The following is an 18,081-nucleotide window of genomic DNA, read 5'->3' as shown; positions in this document are numbered from 1 at the left end:
AGAGGCAGAGAATTGCTAAGGTTGGAAAAGTCCTACAAGATCATCCAGTCCAACCATTCCCCCAGTACTGCCAAGGTCACCACTGATCCATGTCCCCAAGGGCCACATCCACAGGGCTCTTTAATCCCTGCAGGGATGGGAACTCCATCACTTCCCTGGGCAGCCTGTTCCAGTGCCTTACTACCCTTTCCATGAAGAATTTTTTCCCTAATACCCTAATATCCAACCAAAACTTTGCCTGGCACAACTTGAGGCTGTTTCCCCTTTTTTCTGTCCCTTGTTCCCTGGGAGCAGAGCTCGACCCCCCCCCCATCTGCCCCCTCCTGTCAGGGAGTTGTGCAGAGCCACAAGGTCCTCCCTGAGCCTCCTTTTCTCCAGGCTGAGCCCCTTTCCCAGCAGTGCTGGATGAGGTGTTGGATTAGGTTTGGATTCAGCAGCCTCCAGCTGAGTTTGCAGGAGTTCCCAGGCTGTGCCCCAGAGCCAGTGCCGGAGCAAGTGCAGCTGTCAGCGAGCTGCCAGGTGGATTTTGGTCCCTGTGGTGCCTTCACTTCCAGCATTTCCTCATTCTGAGGCCTCTGGGGACAATCTCACTCACTAATGCAATTTGAGAGCCATCACTCAGAGAAGCTCTCTGGGAGTCCCGCACAGACCTGCTCCCACCTCTGCTGATCCCACTGCTTTTGCTGCAGGAAGAGCTTCTGAGCTCAGGTGTTTGTCCTCACCTCTGCCCTGCACAAAAATATTTGTTTTCCATGAGGAAATCCCATCACGCTTGAAGAGCCCCCGGCTGCCCTCAGCACCAGCACGCCATCCATGGCTCTGTCCTCCTGTGATCCCAGCAAGTGCCACAGTCCCAAAAGAGGGACTCCCAGAGATCTCCACGGCACAGACAGGACAGGCAGGCCAGGGAGCAGCTGAGGAGACCTCCCAGAGCGGGAGCTGTGTGTGAATTGAGGGGTCGAGTAAGGATAGGGAAGAGGCTCCGCCAGGCTGGGGTTGTGTTCAGCTCCTCCTACACCCACACGTGGGAGGCAGCTCCCAGGGAAAACCACTGCAGCCTCCACCAGCTGCCTGGAGATTTCACCAGGAGCTACAGCGGGAGCCTGGAGAGGAGGTTTGGATGTGGATATCTGCCTTCTGGTGGTCTGGAAATTACATCTGGGATGAGGCCACATCCACAAAGCATCATCCATACCCTGAGGAGCTGTGGCTGCCCCATCCATGGAAGTGTCCCAGGCCAGGCAGGATGGGGCTTGGAGCAACCTGGGATAGTACAAGGTGTCCCTGCCCATGGCAGAGGGTTGAAACGAAATGATTTTAAAGTCCTTTCCAACTCCAACCATTCCATGATTCCATGATGGATATAGATGGCAGAGCAATGAGTTTTCCAGTGCAAAGGCAGGAACATCCCATGGAAATCACTCACATCCCATTACCTGTGCAGGCTCTCCAGGGTTTTGGGAGCCTCCCAGCGAGGGAGAGACGTGGGGGAAGCAAGTCCCGGGTGGGAGTGTGTTTTTGTACCAACACTGAATTCAAAAGGAGCTCTGAGTGCAGAGACAGCTGAGCGACGGCGCAGCCTCCACTTTCCTTTCACACCAGGAATTGTTTCCACTCAAAGGGCTGCTTTGCATTTTTATTTAATGTGAATTTCCCTTTTAACAGTGTCACTTCTGACTCTTGGGTACAGCCTGTGATTCTTCACATCTGAGTACAAAAAGCCAGGCTGGGCACTGTGCTTTCCTGGGTTGGAAATTCCTGCGCTCTTATTTTGTGGGCAGGAATAGCTTTTCCCACATTGCTGGGAGGATCAGCGTTGAAGAGAGGATAAAATACTTCCCTGGGTCCTGGGACATATGGATCTAGAACTGAGCTACCCACTAACCTCCTGCTAAGTTTTTGGGGACAAGATCTGTTGCCTGCCAGATGTTTGTGCTCTGTCTGGCACAGCAGGGCAGTCTGGGTGCTATTTTTGTAGCTGTGTTAAATAATTCTGTCTACAGGGTTTTGGAGGTAGGAGGGGAAGGTCTTTCAGGGCCCTTTTAAGTGTGACTCGGTCGTTTATTCATGTTCAGGCTCATGTAACACAGGAGATGTTGGGATTCCAGAGCCTCGTGTGCGGCTTCATCCACCCCCAGAGATGCCTCTCTTCTGTGTCTGGTGTTGGACAGGGCTCCAACAGGCTGGGAGAGCTGGAGGGGCTCACCTGGAGAAGAGGAGGATCCAGGGAGACCTCGGAGCGCCTTCCAGTGCCTAAAGGTGCTCCAGGAGAGCTGGAGAGGGACTGGGGACAAGGCATGGAGGGACAGGACACAGGGAATGGCTTCCCACTGCCAGAGGGCAGGGATAGATGGGATATTGGGAAGGAATTGTTGTCTGTGAGCAGGTGGGGAGGCCCTGGCACAGGTTTCCCAGAGAAGCTGTGGCTGCCCCTGGATTCCTGGCAGTGTCCAAGGCCAGGCTGGATGGGGCTTGGAGCAACCTGGGCTAGTGGAAGGTGTTGCTGCCCATGGCAGGGGGTGGAACTGGCTGATTTATAAGGTCCCTTCCACCCAAACCATTTTAAGATTCCATGATTATTCTCATGTAAACTCTTTCCCATTGCAGGGGTAAGTTGGCCTTCTCTTAAATGTAAGATTTATTTTAAATGGATGTAATACATGAATCCTGTGCTCCATCTCAGCATCACTTCCACATTTTAGGTGGAAACATTGAGGAATGACCCTGGCTGTCTTATGTGCCACCCATTCCCTCCAACCCTTCTCCATTTCCCTGTTTGTGGAGTTCCAAAGCACAGAGGTGGATATTGGACAACCACTGCCCTGCAGCCTAGTGTACCTTATTTTATTTAAAACCCACATTTTCCATCAAGCAGAGTCCTAAATGAAAACTTAATTGGGTGAAACCTTCATTAGGTGATGCCTCTGCTGGTGAACACACCTTTAGCAGGGAAAGCGACTGGCAGAAAATCCCTCCTCCCCTCCTGAGGCAGGTGTCCCAACCACTTCCAGCCACGACCTTCCTGCTGCCATGTCCCACTTCACAGCTGGCCTCCAAATGGGAATAGCAATGCCTGTGGTGGCTCAGGGCCTGTCACCGTCCCCATCCTCTGCAGCATTGGAGGGTGGATGTCCAAAAGCTCTTGAAGTGCCAGCTTTGTACCAGCTGCTGTTCCCTCTCTGCTGGGAGCTGCCGTGTCACACAGGCTGGGGAAACAAAGCCAGGGCAGCCAGGTGGTGCAGTGGCTCAAAAGCCTCTTTTGTTTGCTTCTTGCCCTTGAAAGGCAAAATGATGTCATGGAGGAGAGGTGGAGGCATGAGAAAGCTCCTTGTGACATCGGCAGCCGAGAGTGGGGAGCTCATTGCATAACCCCAAATCCTGTGCCGTGGTGGTGTAGTGACCAAAAGGAGGGTGTGAGGAGTCCAGAGCATCCTGCAGAGGTTCTCCAGCTCTGCTTGATGCTTGTGCATCACCTCTGTTGTGTGGCGTCCGGCACAGAACCCACAGCGCTTGTGCAAATTAATTGTAATGTCTTGAAAAATAAGACTTGCACAAGGAGTTTGGGGCAAGAAAGCTTCAAAGACAGGTTGGACTGGGCTTGGAGCAACCTGGGATAGTGGAAGGTGTTTCTGCCCATGGCAGGGGGTGGAACTGGGTGATTCTTAAGGTCCCTTCCAACCCAAACCCTTCAGTGATTCTATTCTTGAGGTAAGGTTGGCAATGATTGGCTCAGCCAAAGAGAAAATTCCAATGAAGTGATGAATTTTCTGGCTGCTGATTGCAATGGGTATGAATCTCCAAATGAAGACATGGTGTTTTAAATCCCCCCATACTAGGATTTCTGCAGGGAGGATAATAATGGCACAAGCTCAACCAAGTACAAGGTACTCTGAGGCAAATGAACTCCCACGGATAGCAGAGAACAAGGAAAGAAAATGAAGGGGGGAAACAATCCCAGCTGGGTTGGAGCAGAACTGACTCCTGGAAATACTCCAGGCTTTGGAAATTGGTAGGCTTCTGGTTCGTGATGGATCCCTCATGGAGCTTAACAAAGACTGGAATATAAAAATATGTTTATACCTTTTCTTTGGGAGTCATTTTGCCTCTGTTGTGGTCTACAGGACTGTGCCCTCAAGCCTAAAAATAGGGATAATTGGTGTAATCCTAAACCTAGGGAACACACCAGCTGAGTGCACAGATTATCAACCTGTCCCCTCAGCACCTGCAGGCTGGGGGGGACATGCAAAGAAGATTTTTTTTTTTTCATTATGCCCCCCAATCATCACAAGTGATGAAACAGCAATGGGTGATGTAAGTGGGGGGTGGAAAGAGTGATTTGGGAGCCCAGAGGTGCCTTGGGGATAGATTTCAGGAACGTGATAACTTCTCTGGAGGCCACCGCACAGGTCTGGGCTGCTGTGGAAGGTCCACAAGTGATGGAGGTGACTACTCTGCCTGAATTTAAGGTGTCTTATACCTGCTAGTGCTGTTCTATTGTTAGAAGTACAGCCACTGCAGGCTCAGGCTGAAATTCCCTCTGAGTTACCAAATGAGAGACTGGGATCACATCCTTTCCAAGAAGTGTCCAGCTCTCAGGTGCATCTCCACATTATTCTGTGTCCTCATAGCCTCAGTCTGAACCAGAGGAGGGTCACGTTGGACATCAGAAGGGATTTCTTCATGGAAAGGGTGGTCGGGCCTTGGAGGGCACTGCTCAGGGAAGTTTGGAGTCCCCATCCCTGGAGGTGTCCAAGGAATGATTGGACATGGCATTCAGTGCTCTGGGCTGGGTGACAAGGATTGGTCACAGGAGGTCTGGGAGGTCTTTTCCAACCTAAATAATTCTGGGATTCCGTGAAAGAGGCCATCTCCACCAATATCCTCATAGTAGGGGTGTCTTTTGTTGCCTCTGAGAGCCATTGGGTTGGACTTAAATCCTTCGTTCAAGCTTTTACTGAAGACAGGATTATTTTTTCTCTTTCATCAGTGCCAGTGGGATCAGAACAAGGATGTTGTGGTGTAGAAACAGCTGTTTGCAAAGAGCCTTCATTGAGGAAGAGGAGCTCTGCAGGGTCCTGCTGGTCACCAGGGCCTGGTTTCAGCTGGGATCTTGGGTACTTTGGAGGATGTGCAGAGATGTGTCATGGATAAGGAAGAATGGCTTCCAACTGAGAGGAGATTTAGATGGGATATTGGGAAGAAACTCTTCCCTGTGAGGGTGGGGAGGCCCTGAGGTTGCCCAGAGAAGCTGTGGCTGCCCCTGGATTCCTGGCAGTGTCCAAGGCCAGGTTGGATGGGGCTTGGAGCAAACTGGGCTGGTGGAAGGTGTCCTGGGAACACAAAAATGAGCTTCAGGAGCTCTCCTGGCTGCAAAGGGGCCAATTCTCCATGCCTGGCCCATGCTCTGGCTGGGATGCAGAGCAGCAGTGACCCTTCCAGCCACAAGGCTGGAGATTTTAAAGCTCTTCTGGGGAGACTCCTCATGCCCAGAGTAACTGTGTCTTCATTAAGTCTGGTGGATGCTGCTGAAAAATTAATAATGCACTTACAGGCCTTAGTTAAGGAGCCTGCTCTGGGCAGGGAGGGAACGTCCCCACTGATGGGGCCTGGAAACCTGGAGAGCCAAGTGGTGCCTGCTATTTATTCCCTTTTATTTAGCATCCATATTTAATGCTTTGTCTCTTGCAATGGCTCTGCAAATACGAATGAATTAATTGGGGAGTTACTGCAGTGCACATAACGAGGCACTGCTAATTGGTCAGGGTGGGGTGTTGATGGAGCTCTGTTAAACAAGTGCTCCTGTTCATTCCCTCCTTTCAGTCTAAGTTCTGGTTTCAGCTGCACTTCACTGATTGGCAAAATCCAAAATTTATCAAAAATGCCTTCTGAAGGGTTTTTCTCAAAAAGGAAAAGCAAAGCATCTGTGTTCTAGGAAGAGGAGTTACACTGGCGTGTTTAATTTATGGATTTAACTAATTTTAAACTAATTTTACCTTTTTTGGTTTTTTTCCTTATTCTCTGGATAGCATTAAAAACATACCTGGCTGGGAATGTATCTCTAATTAATTGCTTTGCAGCAAATGAGACCATTTCAGCAAAAACCTCCATGCACATTTCAGATCTTAATCCAGTGGTAACATTTTGGATAGTACCTCACAGTGAGCAAGGTATCCACCCCCCCACCCCTGTTGGAAAAATGCTTATTTCACAGAAAAGATTATTGAATTTGGAATTTCTGGTGTCTCTGTTCCTGCAGTTACTGTGAGGTGTATTTCTGTTTTGCATCTTTGCCTAAGGGACAGTGTCCCAAGAGTCTTCCCCTGTTGGGTCGCTTCTTATTTCTCCATCCTATCCATCCCAAATCTCCCTTTAATATTAGTGGGAACGTGGTGGAGCAGGAAATGAATGCAGGAGGAAATTAGGTTGCTTTTGCTTTGTTTTCCTGTATTTCTGGCCAATAACTGCCTCCAGTCATAGAAAAATTGACCCAAATCCTAGGAATTATCAGAGGTGAGGGCTGAGTTGTCAAGATAGAAGAGAATTTGTCCAGGAAGGTCTGTGGAGTGTCTGTTCTCCATTCCCTTCGGGAATAACCTTCCTGTGCAGTGACTGAGCAATGGAACAGGCTGCCAAGAGAGGCTGTGGAGTCTCCAGATATTCCAGAACCATCTGGACACTATCCTGTGCCCTGGGCTCTGGGATGACCCTGCTGGAGCAGGGAGGTGAGACCAGATGACCCTGCTGGTGCTCCCTTCCAACCTTTACCATCCTGCGTCCCCTGGCTTTGCTTTTTACTAGCTGGAAGAGCCATTTTCCATGATTTTTCAGTATAGCCACCTAACATGGAATCCCAGCTGTGATCTTTGAACCCAGGACTAACAAATCTCTGGTCCCATCTTTCTCCTTCCTGCTTCATCTTCCCTCCTGCCACGCCAGCAGCAGGAATTTCTATCTGACTCTGCCCATTTTCCCCTGAAGACCTCACCAACCTCCTTGCTGGGTGTTTTCCCACTGAACACCTCCACTAACCCTTGGGATGCTCCTTTCCCAGCTCTCATCCCAGTCCTTCCATCCCCTCTGGGATGCTGCCTCATCTTGCTGCCTGCAGGGTGCTGCTCTGTATCCTCCCGGGAATGCCGTGGGGTTGGGTTCATCCTGGGCTCCAGGAGTTTTCCACGCAGCCCCTGTGGAGGCTGGGGGGATGCTCTGCTGGAATCTGGGAAGATAATGCCCTGGAATCAGGGGAGATGCTCTGCTGGAATCTGGGGAGAGGTTTTGCTGGAATCTGGGAAGATGCTCTGTTGGAGGCTGGGAACATGCTCTGTTGGAATCTGGGGAAATGCTCTGCTGGAATCTGGGAAGATCATGTCCTGGAAGCTGGGGAGATGCTCTGCTGGAATCTGGGGAGATGTTTTCCTGGAATCTGGGAAGATGCCCTGCTGGAGGCAAACGTGTCCAGCACACATCAGCTGCTCCACGGCTGCCGCTTCATTCCGGCACCGGGCTCGGATAATCCCCTGTGCCTTTAAACGTGATGCACATCAAAGCCAAGCAGAGCAGAGGAATTCCCTCTTCCCGCCTCCCAGCCCGCGCTCCCTCCTTTTTCGTTTAAATTTTCGGGACTGGAGAGCGGATTGCAGCTGACACAGATTTGTACCCGTCTCCATGACGACAGAGACGGGCAAGTTGTATGTGGAGCGTGTTCATTGTTAAGTTTCTAATTTCAGTGAGGTCGCTGGACGGTTTTTCTCCTTTTTATTTTTTTTTTCCCCCCCGCAGCTCTGAGATACCCTGGAGAAGGAGGCGAGCTGTCGGTGCCCCTGCTTCTCCAGGCGTGCTCCCTTGCAATCCACGGAGCAAAAGCACCGGGAACCAGCTCCCAGTTTTCAAAGCTTTCCTCTTTTAACCCCTTCTGCCCATCCCTCCGGGTACTCAGCTCCCGTGCACCTCAGCAATTCCCACTCTCCCTGAGTTCCCTCGGGATCTCTGCTGCCTCCTTCTCTTGCTTTCAGCACTGCTGCACAGCCAGTGGGATGCCGTGCAAAGGTGAAGGTACATGGTGCTGATGACCACTCACATGAAACACCATAAAAGCCACCAAATCCTGTCCAAGGATGCAGCATTATCCATGTCTTGGCTGGAGAAGTGGGGCACAGCCAGTGTTTTGACAGAGCTGGTGACATCACTGGTGTTTCAAAAGGTTTGGATCTTCCACTTTGACTTTCTCCATTAGGGGAGATTTAGATTGGATATTAGGAAAAATTTCAGCTGAAGGGGTTGTCAAGTACTGAAACAGGCTGCTCAGGGAAGTGGTGGAGTCACCATCTCTGGAAGTGTTAAAAAATTTGTGGATGTGGAACTTGAGGACAAAGTGGTGGTGTGGGGTTGATGGTTGGGCTTGTTGGACTTGTTAGTCTTGAAGGTCTTTTCCAACCTTAACAATTCCATGATTCTCTGGTTCTTTTCTTATCTCGAGAAGAAAAACACACCTGCACACAGACCTGGGGATTTAAAAAAAAAACTTGCTTTAGAATGAGGTGGGATTTGGTATTCCAGGTTAGGAATAACACTGCTTCCCCTCTCAAGTCATCCTTTGAGAGGATGGGGGAGAGAGAAAATGTCCCTTGTGCAGATGCTCTGGTGCTTAAGTGACTTTGATTGTGGAGAGCAAGGTCTCCCTCCCCCTTCCCAGAAGAAATGCTGGAATTCACACAGTCAAGAGGAAAACAGGGTTGCTGATGGCAGAGCAGCTTGGGAAGAGAAGGTTCTGGGGAGACCTCAATTCAGTACTTAGAGGGGGCTTATAAAAAAGAGGGAGACTTTTTACATGGCAGAAAGTGACAGGACAAGGGGGAATTGTTTTAAACTGACAGAGGGGAGATTTCAGTGACATTTTAGGAAAAAATTCTCCTCTGTGAGGGTGCTAGGCCCTAGCACAGGTTGCCCAGAGAAGCTGTGGCTGCCCCTGGATCCTTGGAAGTGTCCAAGGCCCGGCTGGACAGAGCTTGGAGCATCGTGGGATAGCAGAAGTTGTCTCTGTCCTCAGCAGGGAGAGGAATGAGATGAGCTTTAATGTCCCTTCCAACCCAAACCATTCCAGGATTTTAGGATATAGGCTTGCTGGTCATAATTTTCCCAGTTTGGGCAAACCTCATGAGCAAGGTCAGATCCTATCAAGAAGTGAATGTGCTCAGGCTTTTCTCACTGCCTTGCCTTTAACTGCAGTAAAACCCCAAACCTTTGGGATGATTTTCAACAAACCCCACCTTTGTGGTGCTGCCGATGTCCCTTTTTCTTGTCTGCAGATGGAAAGCAGGGGAAGATGGGACATTTGAACTGCAGTGCCCTGTGCTGCTTCCAATGCCCGCTGTCAGCAGGTCAGTTTGAGCCTGGCTGGAAGCCCCTGGGTGTGTTAATTGAATTAATCTCCTTCCTATAAAGCACTGAGCTCTTAAGGTCAATGTGCAGTGGAACACAGAGCCGTAATTGAGGTACTCGCTCACTCATGTGCACGCTGGAAGAAAGACTGCTCTGATTGATTCCTCCAGGAAGGATCTGCCTGACATTTCAGGCCCAGATGGTTTGCTTGGGATGGTCTTCATGCTTCCTCACTCAGTTTCTGTCATCTGACTCATTCCCTTTCCTTGTAGCTCCATTGAAAATGTGGGTTTGAAAATGAAGATTCACAGCAGCTCCTCACTTCAGCTCTGTGTGCAGGGGTGGGTTTTGTGCAGACCAGCCTGCTCTGACCTACCCAAGGAAGCAAATTATCCTCCTATTTCAGTATTTGGACATTTTCTTTTGCTTCTGCACTTCCAAACAGACAAAGAGTTGTTCCCAGCTTTTCTTAGTGGAGATGAAGAAGCAGTTGACCAGAAGAGATAAAATCCCATCAGGGGAACAAGGAATAAAATTTCTGTTTTGTTCTCTGATGCTCTGGCAGGGACTTTGCAGGATTTGAAAGACTTTGGGTAGATTAACCTGAACAGCAGCACTTGGATCTTCCAGCATATCATGATTCCTTCTGTTTTTGGAGAAAAAAAAACATTGGTTTTGGACAGGATGGGTGTGATTTCAGGAGAGGGAATGATGTCACAAGAAGAGCAGGAAGGCTGTTGGCATCTGTAGGAAAACTGACAGCAGGAAAAGGCTCCACCTGCTCCAAAGAGTGAGGGGGATTGCTCAACCATTGCAGGAAAAACAAAAACACGTTGTGGATGTGGTTTCCAGGAGCTCCAGAAATGGCAGATCCCGAGGGATAACAGAGATCTCCACACTCCTTGTCTCTGGAGTGGCTCAGAGCTGAGGGTGGATAAAACCTGACTTTCCCCCAGCACAAAGCCACAGATCTCGTCCGTTTTCTGCCAGTTTGTCCTTTTGTGTCACTACTTGGAGGCTACAAAAAGGTCATTTTATAAGGACAAATCCAGTCCCCAGCCTTAGAGAAGGGCTGTTATTACTCAGAAAACAATAAAATCAAATAATGCCAGACTTTGCAGGTGTCCCTCTGTACAGAGAACTCGAGAGGATTTGCTGTCTCCCTGGGAAAGAAATTACAGGCTGAGGGTTAACCCTTCTGCTTGAGTCATTTTTAGAGTTGATTTTGGCTTTGCTGTGGAATATCTCGTCAGATTTTTTTTTTGTTTGCCTGCCGACATTTTAATAAAAAATATTTTATTTCATGCCTATAGTACTTAAAAAATAATTGGGAGGGAAGGCAAAGGGAAAGCTTTTCATCAAGTATCTCATTTTCCTAAGGATCTTTGCTTGTGAAATATATTTTTTTTCTGAGAAAGTCCATGTGCTCCAGGAGCTCAGGATGAGCAGAGCTTCAGCTGAAGAGCAAAGTGGAAATGCAAAAGATTTGCACAAGTTCTGACTCACTCAGAACAAAGAGCAGGAAGTTCCAGCCCTGCTCCAAAGTGGAACCACCAGCACATGCCCCATCCCAGAAGAAACCAAGTGCTTTCCCAGAAGCTGCTGCTGCTCCTTCTGCTCTTCATCCAGGAGCAGCACATGCTGTTCTGCAAAAGCATTTGTATTACAACTTAAATTGGAATTTCTGGTTAGAAATGGGAAGTCTTGCACAAAGTCCTGATTTATTGGGAATTCACATTAATGAGATTATTTCTTCTGCCCCCACAAGGCTTAGGTTGGCTTCCAGACCTGGCTTTGGGGCTGCCATGCCCTGCATGTAGAGAGAGGAGCAGGGAGATGCCAGACAAGCCTGGCTGGCTTTGAGGAGTGAGGTGTGGAGCAGGTGGAGTTGGGCACATGGGCTTGGGGAACTCACTGTGCCAAGGTGGAGAGGCTTGGCTTAGAAACAGCAGGAAACACGAAGAAAAACCCAGTGAAGACTGATCAAAAGATGGAAAATGTAGCCTGGAAGTGGAGCAAGGAGGGGGGATCAGGAGTGTCTCTGGACCAGCTCGATTATCTGATCTTGGAGCCCTGGCTGGATCTTGGCCCCCATTTCTGGTGTTCCTGTCACACCCAGGGTGAGCCCAGGCTGGACTGGGCAGGGTTCAGAGTCCAGAAGAGAGGGTTGTGCTGGGTGACCTTTAAAGTTCCTTTCCCACCCAAACTTTTCCATGGCTCTGTGATCTATTTCCAAATTATCCCAAACTGATCAGCTGGGGCGATAATAGAAGGAATTTGGGGCAGCATCTGGAAGCATCCTGCATCTTGGAGCCACCAGCAAGGAGATTTCTGTGCCTTGACCTTGGGAGTCGAGGTGTCCCTGTATTGGATCATGGCAAGGAAAACTGGCACAGGTTGATCCCAAGGATTGAGCTTGGTGTACCCATGGGTCAAATGTTTTTTTTAAATCACACCCTGGCATGGCCAAAGCCTCACCAGGACAGCTGCCATCTCCTTGGCAGTGCTGGGTTAACAGCTGGACTTGATCTTGGAGGATTTTTCCAGCCTAAACAATTCTATAATTCTATACCAACCCATACAAGAATTTCCTTTTTGGGTTCTCCTCCCAAGGCAGATCCCCCACTTGCTGCCAACAGAACTATTCCCTATTCCCTGTCCCCATGCACCCCAGGGCTGCTGATTCCACCACTGCCTCGGGCAGCTGTGCCAGTGTTGACAATCTTTTCTGTGAAGAAATTATTCCAAATATCCAACATACACCTCCCCTGGCTCAACCTGAGGCCATTTCCTCTTGTTCTGTCACTTGTTACTCAGGAGAAAGGACCAACACCCAAAATGAAACATCAAAAAAGTGATCTCTTCCAGTCCCTTGGCTTATATCGCTCCCTCTGTCACAGCTGGATTGGAGGAAAACACAGGAATTTTCAGCGGTTTTGAGGTAGCTTGGATGGAGTGATCCCTCCCATCACTTCAGAGTCTGTGGGTTTGCTATGGTCACGGGGCAATGCCCTCTGCTTTAGAAACACCTCCATGCCCGACTTCCTGGCTGTCTTTGGGGACACTTCCCACCTCCTTTTGCACTTCCAACACTTCAGGGTTGACAGCACTTCCCTGCCAGGAAAAGATCGCGTGCAGAAAGCGCCCGGCGCCTTCCTGCACGGGCTGTTAGTCTGTCCCTGAGCTCCTTTCAGCAGCTGCTGTTGCAAATTTGGATTCCTAACATTTTGCCAGGATGCACTGGAGCTTTTCTAGCCCCTCCACTTAGAATTAAGGGAATTTGTTTGTGCAATTTCCACGTTGCCCTATGTGTGTTCACCTAACAACAGGGCAGGCACCAGCTCCCAGCTCTTGGAAATATCCCCTGAAACCACAGCCTGTGAGGGGCTGGTGTTGGAGGCTGAAATTTGATTTGGGAGGAGGAGATGCTGTCTGGCTTCTGCACAAGGAAATCCAACCCTTTCCAACCTGAGGATCAGATCAAACATTTGCCAGTCTGCTAAATGCACTGAGTGCTAATTTGGTGTTTTTTTCCATCTGCTTCGTACACCTAAAAGAGGATCCCTCCTCTGGCTATCCTTGAGAAGCGTTCAAGGAGGTTAAAAATCTAAGTGTGAAAGCTCTAATGATGAATGTCCCCTCAGGATTGACTCGGAGCCTTTTAGATATGTTGAGGAGCCAGGGCACAGGAGCAAAGCTGGAGCACTCACAGGGGAAGCTCTCGTTGAGAGCCACAGAGGATGTGAACGAGAAGTTTTGTGATGAAGGACACAAAGAAATCATGGAATTATAGAATGGTTTGGGTTGGAAGGGACCTTAAAGCTCATCTCATTCCAACCCCTGCTTGGAGCCTTGTGGAACAAGCAGTGGATGATCAGTGCACAGCGTTATTTGTTGGGAAGGAGCACAACAAACTCAAAGCACATAAAGTTGAACCAGGCTACCTTGAAAGGTTCCCTGCCATCCTCAGGAGATTAGGAAGAGCCTAAGATCCAAAGATTGGATGTTAGGGGGAAAAAAATCTTCCCTGAAAGGGTTCTCAGGCATTGGGACAGGCTGCCCAGGGAAGTGATGGAGTCACCACCTCTTGGAAGTGTTCAAAAACATGTGTATGTGGCACTTGGGGACGAGGTTTAGTGGTGAATATGGTGGTGCTGAAGGAATGGTTGGGCTCCGTGATCTTGGAGGTCTTTTTCAACCTAAACAATTTCGTGATTCTGTGATATCTGGGATCAGCTGGCTCTGAAGTTTTGAGTCAAAAGTAGCCACTTTCAGCACCCCCTGCCAAGCCCAAGGAGGGTGTTTCAGAAGGAAATCCACCTTCATTTAAACACAGCAGGAAACAAGGCTTTTTCCACGTTCCTGGGTAAATTGTGTCAGTGGCTAATTCTTCTCTGTGTGGAAAATATGCATCCTTCAAATTTTTGTGAATTGAGGAAGTTTTTGATTTCTGGCCAGTGGTTGTTGCTCCTCCTGGGTGCACTCAGAGCCCTCTGCTCACCCTCCTCTTCCAGGCAGGCTTTCAGGAAAACATGCATCCTTTCATGGATTTAGACTTTCAGGAAAACATGATGTGATCCTTGGGGTCGTTCTGAGAAGGGCCAGGAGTGGGACTTGATGATCCTTGAGCATCCCTTCCATGGTATGATTTTATTCTATAAAGCCAGATCCTCACTAAACCTCTAAATCTCTTGGCATTAAGGACATTAACATCATCATTTTGGAAAGACCCCAAGCAAAGTGGGTCGTTCTGCAGATAAATTAACTTTTTCCCCCCATCACATTTCTATGGGATTTAATCATTTAATTCCTGCAGGAATGTGTTTGTGATGCAAGCTGAAGTTGGGTTTAGTGTAAAGGTTCCTGCTGTTAAAACTGCTGAAAGAAAAATCTATTTTACAGCATTGCAGGCCATGAACAGCTGGGTGGTCAAGGCTGAGACTCAAGCCTGGTTTTAACTGGGTTTGGCAAGAGAAGAAAGAGGAATATTCCAGGTAACAAGGGATAGAGCAAGAGGAAATGCCCTCTCTGTGAGAGATTTAAGCTGGATATTAGGAACAATTTCTTCACCAAAAGGGCAGTCAGGCTTGGAACAGACTGCCCAGGGCAGTGCTGGAGTCATCACCTCTGGAAGTGTTTAAATGCGTGGATGTGAACCCTGGGGACATGGTTCAGTGGTGAACACGGTGGTTGATGGTTGATGGTTGGACTCAATGATCTCAGAGGTTTTTTGCAACCTTAATGATTCCATGATTGGCTCAAATGGAAATCTACATTTCAGATCTCTGCCCTCTTCCTATTTTGTGCCTCTGATATAATTGGGGTTTGCAATGGAGAGGCAGAGACTTGGTCTCCTCCTGCAGCAGCATCCTGGGTTTCAGGTACCCTCCAGCTCTGCCACAGATCCAGGCCTGGAGCCTGCAAGATGGGGACAAACTTTTTATTAGGGCCTGTAGTGATAGGACAAGGAGTGGTGGTTTTAAACTAATAGAGGGTCGATCTATATTAAATATGAAGAATAAATTTTTTATCATGTGGGTGATAAAACAATGGCAGAGGCTGCCCAGAGAGTCTGTGGGTGTTCCATCCCTAGAAACATTCAAGGCCACATTGGACAGGGCTTGGAGCAGCCAGGGATAGTGGAAGGTGTCCCTGCCCATGTCATAGGGATGGAATGAAGTGATCTTTAAGGTCCCTTCCAACCCAAACCGTTGTAGGATTTTCTGATTCCCCCTATTTTGCAATACTTGTGTCTTTCATTTCTCTGGGGATTGGGATGACTCAAGATGGAAGCAAGCCCTGCCCACACGCGGCACTTTCCCCTTCAGCACCTTGCAGGATGCAAGAGTACCTGTTCAGCTGATTTTTCCTGGGAAACCATGGGCAGGGAGGTGAGCAAAGGGAGGATGTATCCGTGGGGGAGGGTCTGTCTGTACCAGCAAATTTAACCCCAGACTTGGACTCTGGAGCAGAGTTATCCACAATGCTACGTTTTAGGGTCCTGCACTGTTTGGCCTGGCCATGCTGCCCAGGTGATGGGTCCTGGCAGGTACAATCTGTGTGTGAAAACCCAGAGCTCCCCAGGGCCACACCAAACAAACAAACAAACAAACCAACCAGGGCAAGGACAGGAGGCTGAATCCACCTCTGTAATCATTCCTGCCACTAAATCCACACCATGATCCCAAACACAGGCTGGGCCCAGACCAGCCACCCCTCTCCCAGACAATATCTGGCAGTGCCTGAGGGTTTAGCAGGGATGTTTTCCAGCAGGCTCCATGCCAGCCTGCTTTGGAGGACGGGAGAGTTTGTCCATATGGATGTGAGCTGTGCCATGCTGCTTTGCCCTCAGAGAACTGGCCCTGACCCATTTTATTTCCTAGCAGAGATGTGGGACACATGGCCCAGAGGCTGTGGATTCATCAAGCTCTGCAAGCAGAGCTGCCCTTTGCCAGGTGTCTGGAAGTTTTAGGAGCTGTTAATGGGAGAATTAAACCCCACTGGCTGTCCCCCCTTCCTGGGAAACCCGTGATGTAATCCAACATCCAATGTTTTGTGTGCATCCAGTAAGAAACTGCCCCAGAGCATTTGTCGTCAAAACACAGGAAAAACTGAGGCACAAGACTTGTTTAACCCACTAGGACCCTACAGGATCCAGATGCTGGATCCATACTCTGGAAATCATCACCAGAGAGGTGCTGTTTGGATGTGAGTGATTGGTTTGGGCAGTGCAAATCAAGGCAAAAGCACTGTCAGGAGCCTGGGTGCTGAAAAAATGTGCTGGGGCTCAGAAGAACTTGTCTGAACCGAGATCATCTGGATCTCAGGCACAGGATGGGATTGTGGGGGTGTCCTGTGCAGGGCCAGGAGTTGGGCACAATGATCCTTGTGGGTCCCTTCCAATTCAGAATAGTCTATGGTTCTATGATCCAGTTTTTCATGGAACTCATTGCTGAAAGAGGGAAGTAGACTCTGGAGGTTTATGTAACTGAAAAACTCATTAGAATGAGGGAAATTTGAAAAAAAAAAAAAAAAAGAAAAAAGCGCAACTATCCATCTCTGTAGGTGGAATCATAGAATTATTTAGGCTGGAAACAATCTTTAAGATCATCAAGTCCAACCATTCCCCAGCACTGCCAAGGCCACCACTGAGCCATGTCCCCAAGTGCCACATCCACAGAGCTTTTAAACCCCTTCAGGAATGGAGATTCCTCCACTTCCCTGGGCAGCTGTTCTAGGGTTTGACAACCCTTTCCATAAAGAAATTTTCCTTAATATCCAATCTAAACCTCCCCTGATGCAATTTGAGGCCGCTCCCTCTTATCCTGTCCCTGTTCCCTGGGAGCAGAGCCTAACTCCCGCTGGCTGTCCCCTCCTGTCAGGGAGTTGTGCAGAGCCACAAGGTCCCCCCTGAGCCTCCTTTTCTCCAGGCTGAGCCCCTTTCCCAGCTCCCTCAGCCCCTCCTGGTGCTCCAGCCCCTTCCCCAGCTCCATTCTCTTCTCCGGTAGTACCAAATGTGGAGACTGCTGGAGACTGGGAGAGTTGTGGGAAGTTCTCATCTTACCCAATTCTCATCCTTTCCTTGGGAATCTGCTATTGACCATTGCTGGAGCCAGGAAATGGATGAGTCTGACCCAGCAGAGCAATTTGTGAGATCTTACAGGAATTGATCCAACTTTGATTCAGGGGAGTTTGGGTTTGGGACCCCACTTGGGACCTCTCATGGATGTTTGAATTATGGGATAGCTCAGTAACTTCTAGTGCACAGCACATAAAAAGCTGGCCAGGGCCTTGGGAGGAGAAGTGTTTGGGCTCCAAGGGACTTAAATATCCCAGAGACATCATCTCAGCTGCTGTGTGACTTCACAGCTGTGCTGGAAACTCCACCTGGCCACCAAAGTGACGTGTTCCATCAGCCAGGACACATCCATAGAGATGCAGCTTTCACCACAGGGAGCCTGGGTCATACCTAATGCGCTGCACAAAAAAAAAAAAAAAAAAAAAAATTAAAAATAAAATATCCCCTTTCTCCAGACTTTCCATCTTTCTGTGTTAACCAGAATGGCTCTTTGAAGTGGGGGATGGATTCCCTGGATGCTCCCAGGATGTATTTGGTGCTCATCTGCATGAGGGGGATGAGCAGCCCTGCTGAATGAATAAAGAGCAGAGCTTTGCTGCTCCAAGTGATGTTGATTTTAATGCAAAATGGCACAAAGTGGAGCAGGAGGAGTTCACCAGCTTTCTAGAAAAGCTTCACCTGGTGGGAGCAGAGGCAGGAACTGACCTTGAAGGAAACTCAGCTCAGATTTGGGAATCTGTGAGCCACTGGAAAGGCTGCTTGGCATAATGGGAATGGTTTGCAGCAGGGTGTGCACCTGGAAGCACAACTGGATGGGGCTGGTTCAGTGGCTGAACAACCCTCTGAGAGGCAGCTGCTGCTGAGCAAAATGAGTCCCTGGACTAAGATCTCCACTGATTTCCTCCTGCAGGGAGAGAGGCTGTGGAGCTTCACTCCAGCAGGAGGCATTGGGCTTTTTTTTTGTGCATTTCTCTGTGAGGAGACAAAGCACAGGATCCTCTGTCCCCTCTGAGTGGAAGCTGCTCTCACTTTTGTGAGCTTTTGTTCCTACAGTCATGCTCCCCTGCCCTGCACCAGCCTCACAGCTGCCCAAATTATCTGAACCCTCCCTGTGTGTGCCACAC

General features: G+C 49.1%; 1 protein-coding gene across 2 annotated transcripts in view; it reads left to right on the top strand.

Moving 5' to 3' along the window:
- Positions 1–18,081, top strand: part of XKR6 (XK related 6) — a 177,452-nt gene that overhangs the window by 57,247 nt on the left and 102,124 nt on the right. The window lies entirely within an intron of this gene.

This window comes from Motacilla alba, chromosome 3 (assembly GCF_015832195.1).
Source record: "Motacilla alba alba isolate MOTALB_02 chromosome 3, Motacilla_alba_V1.0_pri, whole genome shotgun sequence".
In the NCBI taxonomy this organism is placed as follows: Eukaryota; Metazoa; Chordata; class Aves; order Passeriformes; family Motacillidae; genus Motacilla; species Motacilla alba.
Note: the sequence above shows the minus strand (reverse complement) of the source record. Positions and strands in the feature narration are given on the sequence as shown.